The 10,953-nt window shown below is 50.2% G+C and overlaps 1 pseudogene; it reads right to left on the bottom strand.

Annotated features, from left to right (window-relative positions):
* Positions 1 to 252: 252 nt before the first annotated feature.
* Positions 253 to 10,476, bottom strand: LOC136456742 (flocculation protein FLO11-like; annotated as a pseudogene).
* Between the last annotated feature and the right edge of the window lie 477 nt (positions 10,477 to 10,953).

Below are 10,953 nucleotides of genomic sequence, written 5' to 3'. Positions count from 1 at the left end.
CAGTGGAGTTCACTCGATTCCACTTGAATTGCATAGGGGACCGCCTATCGAGTTCACTCGATTTCCAGCGGAGGTTGTCCCAGACAGGCATGTCAGCTCGGCTTTAAACTCGAACATGTTTGTGTAACACGACTGGGTTCAGTTCAAATTATAAATCAACGCATGGGAACTGGGAACAAAGTGGTTTTACGATCCACATCCAACGGTAAACTGTAGAAACTTAGAACATAATCAAAATGATAGCCAAGGATGGGATCGAGTATATATGTTATTCCCGCACATAGGATTTCCAGCACAAATCACTAGAAATCCAAACTCCAGCTATTAAAGGAGAAAAGTACAAACCCCACGATCTTTATCTGTTCTAGCAGATCTATAAAAAGATGGGGGAGGTGGGCGATCAAACAGAAAGAGATAGCAGCATAAAACCTTCAACCTCAATAGCAAGCGACGAACAAAACAACTGAGTGGAATCTTTATGCATAGTATAAAGAGTTCATAACGGACCGAATGGCTCAGGGAGCGGCTCAAACCTATGATCAAACACTGGGCTCTGGTCAGACTTGTCATCCACGCTGTGCAACCAACTCATGTTCTTGGTGTCCTCCTTCAGCAACATCGCCTCATATCGTGAATTGGCATATATATCCAGTTCACTCAGAACCTCTTTTGTTCCAAAGGTTTCCCTATCAGGGGAACCAATTGAGCTCCCACCGTTGTGTGAAAGAGCACCACTAGAATCTCCAGAGAAGTGCCCATTGCTGCTGCCATTATCTGTGGAAGTATCGGTCACCATTTGAGACGGAATGACCTGGATCTGAGGCTCGAGCTGGTCGCCCCTTGGTAGTAGTAGATCGAATGCTATGAGGAAATAGAGATGTACCACGGATGCCACCCAAATTTTGTCGAATGTCCTATGACAAATAAGTCATTTAGTTTCTTCTCAGAATGAAAACCTATGCTAATGATAAAATCACAAGTAACCCACCGAAAAGAGCACAAATTTATGAAAACTGAAATAACAAGAGAGAATGTTGCCAACTGTAGATCTAAGAGGTAAAACTCACCTATTTGTGTTTGTTATAGACGCCTTTGTAGGCCGTCAGTATAGGCGCCGGCCCAGGCCCAGCCGTGGCTAAGGGGCTCGGCTGATTAAGTTAGGAGAGGAAAGGGAGCATATTTAGGAAATCTATTTTGGCTTGTTAGGAGTGCACCTATTATATAAAAGGCCCTTAGAGATTGTAATAGATCTTATCGAAGAAGGAATAAACCTCCCAAGGTGGGCGGGTTACCTTCGACGGTGGCTGCGAGCGCTTTTGCCGTTGCCACCGGCGAACCTTCCGCTGCACCACTTCCTCGCTATCCTTTGCGCTCAAATTCTCAATCCAGCCTTCTACTCCACTCCCCCCTGCGATCTCCCCATCGTACCCGTCCACGCCGTAACAATTTGGTATCAGAGACCTTCATGGGTGCGTCGATCACCATGTCTGGCACCCAAGATTCTGCAGCCATGGATGCCAAATTGGATCGCATCTTGGGTCAGCTCACCACCATCACCAATCGCCTCAACTCCCACGACCAGCGGCTGGCGCGCATCGAGTCCGGCGAGGCCGATGCCGGCAAGGGTGCTGCCACGGATGATGCTGCGGGTGGCGGGGATGACATCCGCGCCGACAGAGAACGGCCAAGACGGCGGTGATGCTCATGACGACGACATGGAGCCGAACCGCGCCTGGGAGGAGTTCCGTGCGCGGACTCTGCACGATTCCTGGACCCGCGCGATCGTTTCGGTCATCACGAGCCAGGTCGCAATCGATCGCGACTCTGTGGCCAGCTATGGACGCGACTACAGCCACGACGGGCACGATTACGGGCGCGACAGGGACTTCGAGCGTGTCCCCTACGCGCGTGACCGGGGCGGCTACGACCGTGACCGCGGTCGTGCTTTCGTCCGCGATTTCTACGGCGACGACCGGGACAGGGGCGGCCGGGAGTTTGATCGCGACTTCGACAAGGACAGGGGCGGCCGGGAATTCGATCGTGGAGGCCGCGACTACCATCTCTTCAACCGCGGCGACCGTCATCAAGGCAACGTTGATGGCCGCCGGGAGCCTCATCGCCCACCCAAAATTTCGTTTCCCAGCTTCAATGGAGAGGCGGATCCCTTGAATTGGCTCAATAAGTGTGACAACTACTTCCGCGGGCATCGTGTGCCAGAGGATGAGAGGGTGTGGATGGCGTCATTGCATCTGGATGGCATCGCAGCCGAGTGGTACTATCAGATGGAGCGCGACTTTGGGATGGTCTCTTGGCCACGCTTCGTCGAGTTCGTCAACCTTCGCTTCGGGCCACCCATTCGCACCAACTCTGTTGGCGAGATCAAGGCCCTGGTCCGCACGGGCACCGTGGAGGAGTACTCGCGGTGCTTCCTCGCACTGCGACAACCTCTCCACGCGGACGACCATTGATCTCTACACCGGTGGCTTGGGACAACCGCTCGCTGCTGATGTGGAAATGCAGCACCCTGTCAATCTGCAGCAGGCCATGAGCTTAGCGCGGGCCTATGAACAGCGACAAGAGCAGGCCTCCACCGTTAACAGCTCGGCACCACCGAAGTCATCCACTCGCCGCGCCTTGGCTTCGACCAGCGCTACGGGCTCTGCTGCTGGTCTGCAGGACGACAAGCCAGAAGGGACACGTTCTCGCTTTCGTCGTCTGACACCGGCCGAGATGCAAGAGAAGAGGCAGAACGGGCAGTGCTATTTTTGCCTGGAACCATACTCCAAGGATCACAAGTGTGTGGCCAAGGGCGTCTTCCTCATGGAGCTTGAGGAAGGCGAGAAGGACCCGCTCGGCGACGACATCTCTAACTTGGAGATCTCCCTGCACGCGTTGACTGGCCTCGGCCATGCTATCTCTATGATGTTACAGGTGACGATCGTGGGTGTTCCACTCAAAGCGTTGGTTGATACTGGCAGCACGCACACCTTCATCCATACGGAGGTGGCAGCTCGCCTGGGCTTGCCAGTCTCATCACGTGATGGGTTGTCCGTGTTGGTCGCGAATGGTGATCGTGTCCGCAGCCCCGGCGTGTGCCTTGCCACGGAGGTTCTCATCTACGAGGAACCCTTCTCCATCGATTGTGTCGCCCTCGACTTGGGCGGCTTTGACTTGGTTCTCGGTGTTCAGTGGATGCGCTCTTTGGGGCCCATTGTTTGGGACTTCGACGCCCTCTCGATGGCCTTTTGGTACCAAGGGCGTGCTCACAGGTGGACTGGCCTGGGCAGCAAGGCGTTGGCTGCCCATGCTATCGCCGATCCCCGAACTATATTGGAGGAGCTGCTGCTGTCCTATACAGACATCTTCGAGGAGCCGCGTGGGCTGCCTCCAAGCCGACGCCATGACCACCGTATTCACCTCGTCCCTGGTTCCCCACCGGTGGCGGTGTGGCCCTACCGCTACCCACAGCTCCTCAAGGACGAGATTGAGCGGCAGTGCAATGATATGTTGCAGCAAGGAATCATCCGGGAGTCGACTTCGCCGTTCTCCTCCCCGGTGCTCCTCGTTCGCAAGCAAGATGGCAGTTGGCGCTTCTGCGTCGACTTTCGCGCTCTTAACGACAGCACCATCAAGGACAAGTTTCCTATTCCAGTGGTTGATGAACTCCTTGACGAGTTGAAGGGTGCTCGTTTCTTCACCAAGATCGATCTTCGTAGCGGGTATCACCAGGTGTGCATGCACCCGGACGACATTGCCAAGACCGCGTTCCGGACGCATCGCGGTCATTTCGAGTTCCTCATCATACCCTTTGGTCTCACCAACGCGCCTGCCACCTTCCAAGCACTTATGAATGATATTTTGAAGTCATATATCCGTCGTTTCGTGCTTGTATTTTTTTGACATTTTGATCTTCAGTTTGACATGGGCAAAGCACTTGCAGCATGTGCAGACTGTGCTGCAGCAGATGCGCGTGCACATCTCTTCGCCAAACGCTCCAAATGTTTCTTTGGCGAACTCTCGGTCGGCTACCTGGGCCACATCATTTCGGCCACGGGAGTTGCTATGGATCCAGCAAAGGTCGAGGCGGTGGAAGCTTGGCCGCGGCCGACGACAGCTCGCGCCCTCCGCGGGTTTCTCGGCCTCACAGGATATTATCGGAAGTTCATCGTAGGCTATGGTGGTGTGGTTGCGCCCCTCACGACGCTTCTCAATCGTGAGGCGTTCCTGGACACCGGCAGCAAAGGAGGCTTTCCTGGACAGCGGCAACAAAGGAGGCTTTCCTGTCACTCAAGAGGGCGTTGACGTCCGTCCCTTTACTTCAACTGCATGACTTCGACAAGCGCTTCATCGTTGACTGTGACGCGTCATGGGGCTGGTTTTGGTGCAGTCCTCCACCAAGGAGATGGTGCGGTGGCCTTCTTCAGCCGCGCTATGGTGCCCCACCATGCCAAGCTTCCGGCCTCTAAGCGGGAGTTGATTGGTCTCGTCAAGGCAGTTCGTCATTGGCGGCCTTATCTCTGGGGCCGTGCCTTTACTGTGAGGACGGATCATTGGAGCCTCAAGTTTATTCTCGACCAGCGCCTAACAACGATACTGCAGCACACTTGGGTCACCAAGTTATTCGGATATGACCTTTCAGTTGAGTACAGACCAGGGAAGCTGAACACGGTGGCAGACGCCTTATCACGCCGTGATATGGACTCCAGTACTGTGGCTGCATGTGCACTCTCCGAGCCTTCGTTCGCCATCTATGATGTCTTGCGCACTGAGATTCAGCGCAACTCTCAGGCCCAGGAACTCCAGGCGCAGATCATTGTTGGCACTTGCGCCTGACGGTTGGACCATGGTGGACGGTCTGCTGTTGTACCAAGGACGTCCCTTCGTTCCTGATGAATCGCCGCTCTGGCCGCAGCTATTGCGTGAGGCTCACACTGCCGGTCATGAAGGCTCGCAGAAGACACTCCACAGGCTGTGTGCATCCTTCTACAACCGCCGCGCGCATAGGCTGGTTCGAGACTTTGTCAAAGGCTGCGCTGTTTGTCAGCGTAATAAAACTGAACACCTGCATCCCGCTGGTCTTCTTCAGCCACTTCCTGTTCCTGAACATGTGTGGAGCGACATCGCCATGGACTTTGTTGAGGGCTTTCCGCGTGTGGGCGGCAAGTCCGTGATTCTTACTGTGGTTGATCGCTTCTCCAAAATGGCGTATTTCATCGCCCTGAGTCACCCCTACTCAGCTAGCTCCGTCGCTCGTGCCTTCTTCGAACAACATTGTGCGGCTACATGGATTTCTATGTTCTATTGTGAGTGATCGGGATACTGTTTTCACTAGCAATTTTTGGGAGGAGCTTTTCAAGCATGGTTGGTATGACCTTACTACTGTAGTTCTGCATTTCATCCACAGACAGATGGGCAATCTGAGGTCACTAATCGTATCATAGTTATGTACCTGCGTTGTTTAGCGGGGGATCGGCCTCATTCTTGGTTGCAGTGGCTTCCTTGGGCGAAATTCTGTTATAATACTTCCTACCAGTCTGCCCTGTGCGCTACACCGTTTGAGGTGGTGTATGGCCAGTCTCCATCGTCGATGGTTTCCTATCTTCCCTGGGTCGGCTCGGGTGGCTGCTGTTGATCGCCACCTTCGTGACCGTGATGAGTTCCTGCTGGACATTCGTGATCGTTTGGTATTGGCTCAAGACACTATGCGAGAGATCCATGACAAGAAGCGCCGGTTTGTGCAGTTTGCTGTAGGTGACTGGGTGCTGCTCCGCCTTCATCACCGCACAGCTGTTGGTATTACTCTGGCGGCCTCTTCCAAGCTAGGGCCGCGGTTCTTTGGACCCTATCAGATTGTTGAGCGCTTGGGCGCCGTGGCTTATCGTCTGCGTTTTCCGCCGAAGGCTCGTATTAATGATGTCTTTCATGTGGCGCTGCTAAAGAAGTATGAAGGGGACCCTCCAGAAGCCATTGTTCCTCTTCCATCCACGCTTCATGGGCGTGTCATTCCTACTCCGGCTGCAGTGGTGCGTGCTCGCTTGAACCGGGGTCGCTGGCAACTCCTTGTTCATTGGGAAGGGCGGACTGCGGCTGATTCTACTTGGGAAGATATTGATGACTTCAAGGAGCGCTATCCAGCATTCCAGCTCGCGGACGAGCTGTTTGTTGGTGAGGAGGGAAGTGTTATAGACGCCTTTGTAGGCCGTCAGTATAGGCGCCGGCCCAAGCCCAGCCGTGGCTAAGGGGCTCGGCTGATTAAGTTAGGAGAGGAAAGGGAGGATATTTAGGAAATCTATTTTGGTTTGTTAGGAGTGCACCTATTATATAAAGGGCCCTTAGAGATTGTACTAGATCTTATCGAAGAAGGAATAAACCTCCCAAGATGGGCGGGTTACCTTCGACGGTGGCTGCGAGCGCTTTTGCAGCTGCCGCCGGCGAACCTTCCGCTGCACCACTTCCTCGCTATCCTTTGCGCTCAAATTCTCAATCCAGCCTTCTACTCCACTCCCCCCTGCGATCTCCCCATCGTACCCGTCCACGCCGTAACAGTGTTCTCCCAAAAAAAAACTAAGTGGGACTTTAGGTTCTTCTAAAACACAGATTATTTAAAACATTCAAGTTTACTACTCCCCTCCCCATCTAACTAACGTCAAATATAAAAGGAGGGAGGGAGTATTTTAAATTCGCAGCTATGAAATTACTTTCATACAGTAACATGATGGCTGTTGTAATCTTTCCTGCATATAGATGAAACCAACTCTCTTTTCAGACAAAAATGGCAGAAACTCTTATGTCTTTTTCTTGAAAGAAAACTATCAGAATGTGATGGCCCTATCACAGAGAGGTAGAAAAACATAAGACCTTGTTCAATTCAATGTAAATATGAGGGGTGAACATACCATGTGCCTGATAGCCATGTCAAGTGACTTCCTCGATATTGTCCTACCAAATCCATTGTCTGCAGCTGTGACAGACCGCGAGGTTCTAGTTGTTTGACCTTCCAAAAGAGATCTTTCGCTCGGTCTACTTTGGTGACCATTGGTAAGAGATGTCTTTGATTGTATATCTGAGAACTTACTTCGAGTGATAGCAGTCACAGACATCTTTTTTACAGGAGCTGAGAGAACTGGTTCAGCATTTGGGGTTGACCTGACACCCAAAGTAATACCTGGCCGTACTCTACCAGTAGAGAGTGGTCGTTCTGGCAGTTTAGTCCTTAAGTTCGGTGGAGTTTCACTTGGAAAGTCTGGAATATCTAGTGGGCGAACTGGAGCTCGTGTCCGTGTATTTGGGGAACTTGGACGAGATGATGGCGCTGACGAAGGTGCTGAACTCCGACCACTGCTGGCTAAGGGTCTGCCATTAGATGTCATGTTATTGCTGCCAGAAATCCGCCCAGCAGATGGCGTTGATGAACGCATGGCAGGCTGACGAGTGGGTGTGGATGACCGAGAGCTAGAACGGCTCACTGAAGGAACTGTACTTGATGAAGAACTGGTACGAGTTATTGCAGGAACTTTACCAGAGGATGAGCTGGGGCAGCTCACTGCACTTGTACTGCTTGAAGATGAACTGGACAAGGTTCGAGACCGAGAGATTGGAGTTGATGATCTTGAGCTTTGTGCTGATGTGTTCTTGGGAACAACAGAGTTGACCGTAGAGTTGGACACAGAAGGATGATTTTTCACTGGAGTAGACGGACGAGTATTTGTTGGTGTAGACAGACGGCCTTTGACGGGTGTAGAGGACCGTGTTGGTACTGGACGTGACGATGGAACAAATGGCTTTGATGCAGTAAGAGTGGCAGTCCGCTTGCTTGGGGTTGTAGGTCTTGAACTAACAGAGGAAATGTTTGCATTGAGGACTGATGACCTGCTGTTGCTAGACATTGGTGTAGATTGAACTGCCCGGCGGGAGACAGATATACTCCGTGCTGGCCTGGTGGGAAATATCGAATGCCCATTCTCTGTCTCAAAAGTGGAAAGCTGCAACAAACATATCATACAGCTATGTTAATTATAATCATGATCCACCACAATATGAGTAACAGAGAGCAAGTTAGCTGAGTATGATCCCACAGTTAGACTGAAGAAGGTATCATTATCAAGTTTGCCATCTCAAAACAACACGATAATAGATTTTCAAAATAATTCCGCTGATCCAGAAGATTAAAATGATTCTAGCAACTTCTTGAAGCTAGGTACAGATTACTCTAGAATTTACCCTCAAAACAACACAATAATAGATTTTCAAAATGATTCCGTTAGTCCAGAAGATTAAATGATTATAGCAAGCTCTTGAAGCTAGGCACAGATTACTCTTGAATTTATCATAAACTATGAAATTGGTGGTTGAAATTCCTATCTTTGCAGTTGTAGATTCCATAAAGCATGGATAAATGATTGTTGCAACTTGCAAGTATGTGACAAACATATATAGACCAATAGATGAACCACAAGTTAATTTGATGCATGCAACTTGAATGCAGCAGTACTTTGTTATTCCTTATGTACGTAAATCATCAATATGGCCTGAGTGAATTCAGATGCCACTGATCATTAGCCATAAAACATATATAGTCTTCACAAAACATCATGACACTGCATATACAAAGAATCAAGAAACATGTTGCATGTAAAAACATACAGCATTCAATAATAGCAATTTTTACCGACCCTAGAAGCTCTAGTTGTCGAGGATGATCTGGTAACAGTACGTTTAGTAGTCACAGTTGAGGATGGGGCTTTCTCAGCAGCATCTAATGCAGGAACACGGGGAGTTCCAGGGGGTGTCAGAAGCCTGAGGAATGCATTACAGATGTTAGATAAGATCAGGACAAGATATGTAGTCAATTGTGCACACATGCCACATGATCCCGCACAGCAAATATCAGAAATATTTAGATGACAGATGACAAGGTTCAAGCACAAATGGAAGTTAACTCCTACATCTTGACTAGCAAGGCAACAAGGCAACAAGGCAACAATCCATGAAAATGGCATTGAAATCAACATTGTTGTAGCTAGATGTTTATCTCGCCTCATTATCTGGAAGGTTTTTTTTGGCAAATACGCGTTAGAGTTGTGGATCATTATATCAGGATAAGCAAAAACGATTCAGTTACAAGCCGTTATACAGCATACATTGGCCTATGTTGCACATAAACCATGAAAAAAGTTGAGACTACGACCAAGAAAGGACCTCATGCTAGCAAAGTGTCTAACGCTATTGACCCTGCCAACTGCCACAAGCCAACCTCATCAGCAAGCTACCGCAGAACAGCGTTCACCCATGGCTTCAGCCCGTTATCACTGTAACGCTTCCTAATACCGGTGAAGCTACCATATTAAATAAGGGAAATCGAAATGGTTGGATGGTTGCATGAAAGCAGTAAAACTTGCATTGAAACAATAAGTCAACCCATAAATTTGATCGGTGTACCTTTGGAAGTTCAGAGTTATATGGGTAAGGTGTTTCACTTAAACAACAATAGAGTCACCCTGATGTGAGATGACTGAAGACATTCTGAAATAGGAATTGGCATTTGTTCTTTTTATTTGATTATTTCCCCTTTCTAAGAAATACTATATGCACATAATGTCCAGAAGTTTGCTATTCATGGAAGGAGCCCAGATATACAACCATCAAGTTGCTGGATTCTCTCTGCTCTCAGCATAACAAACTCTGCAGCTAATCCAAACAAGGTCCCTACCAGGCAGGCCAACCTTGTCCAATAATGCACACAACCAATCGCAACCATTACTCCCAAAAACCCCAAACATGATTTGGGCAAACCCCCTGAAGAAACAAGTACAATCAGTACAAATTAGTCCTGGAGGGACCAAGCCAACTCTAGAGATTGTTTGAGAGCACCACATTGCCAACCATTTTCCACTAAGCTCAGAGTAACTATTCACATGATTAACCAATTGCACGCAGCGCCAAACCATGCCCAAATTAGGAAATCAGATCGCCACAAAACGAGAGGAATCATTCAATCACCAGTCATAGTCGTTCTTCCCGATCTCCGTGTTCAGCAAGTCCTCCATCTCGACCCCCGCCGCAGACCAAAAACCACTAGATCACTCCCGTAACTGCAAAAGGGTTAATAAAAATAAAATAAAACCACCAGTTTGTAAGCTCACACGCAAACAGTAGAACTCAGCGGGCGGTTCGCGTTACTGTCCGGTACTCATACTCACCCGGGCGATTGGGCGAGAGAGGATCCGTCGGGGCGGCCGCCGGAGACGGCCCGGGACCCGAGGGAGTCGAATCGGCGGGGAGGGGAGTGGCTCGCCTCAGCCCCCGCCCCGCGCCGACAAGAAGCTGCGGGCTCCCACTTCCTTGCCCTCCTGGCCCTCGCTCGCGGCGCGTGCGCGCGGGTTTGAGACCGCAGAGAGGAGGGCGACTGCGAGTGCGACGGGAGACGGGGCAGGGATGGATGCGTGTGCTTTGCTCCGCGGTTTAACCCCCTTTTTTTTCGAGTCTTCTCTTTCCTTGCCTCCGTTTGATTTTTCGAATCGCGGGGCGGTAAGTATTGGACGCTGGTGATTGTTTTTTTATCATCACATGTGGGCCCAGTAAACGCCTGATCCCAGTTGTCAGTGAGTTTGATTCGTACTAGTAGTGGTAGTAGCAAAAGGCCTGCACGTCGGCAGTGTCTTTTGAACGGACGACCAGGTGTCCTTTGGGGGTTAATGGGTCACACGCTGACAGGTGGGCAAGGATTTTTTTAGCTTCAGCCCCACAGGTCAGTCGCTATCCATTGCAGGCTTGCAGCAAACTCTGGTCAAGGATGGATGGCAGATGGGGATGTTGATGGTGGGTCACCGGTCTCACAGCGCGAGCGATTGTTATTAGGTGATGCTAATAGTCAAATATGCTCTTCATCTTCAAAAGTCAAATAAACAAGCTCTGCTAATTATCTAAGGCCTTGCACCTTTGCTGTGCATATTC

Source organism: Miscanthus floridulus, chromosome 6, assembly GCF_019320115.1.
Source record: "Miscanthus floridulus cultivar M001 chromosome 6, ASM1932011v1, whole genome shotgun sequence".
Classification (NCBI taxonomy): domain Eukaryota; kingdom Viridiplantae; phylum Streptophyta; class Magnoliopsida; order Poales; family Poaceae; genus Miscanthus; species Miscanthus floridulus.
This window is presented reverse-complemented; position numbering and strand designations above follow the sequence as displayed.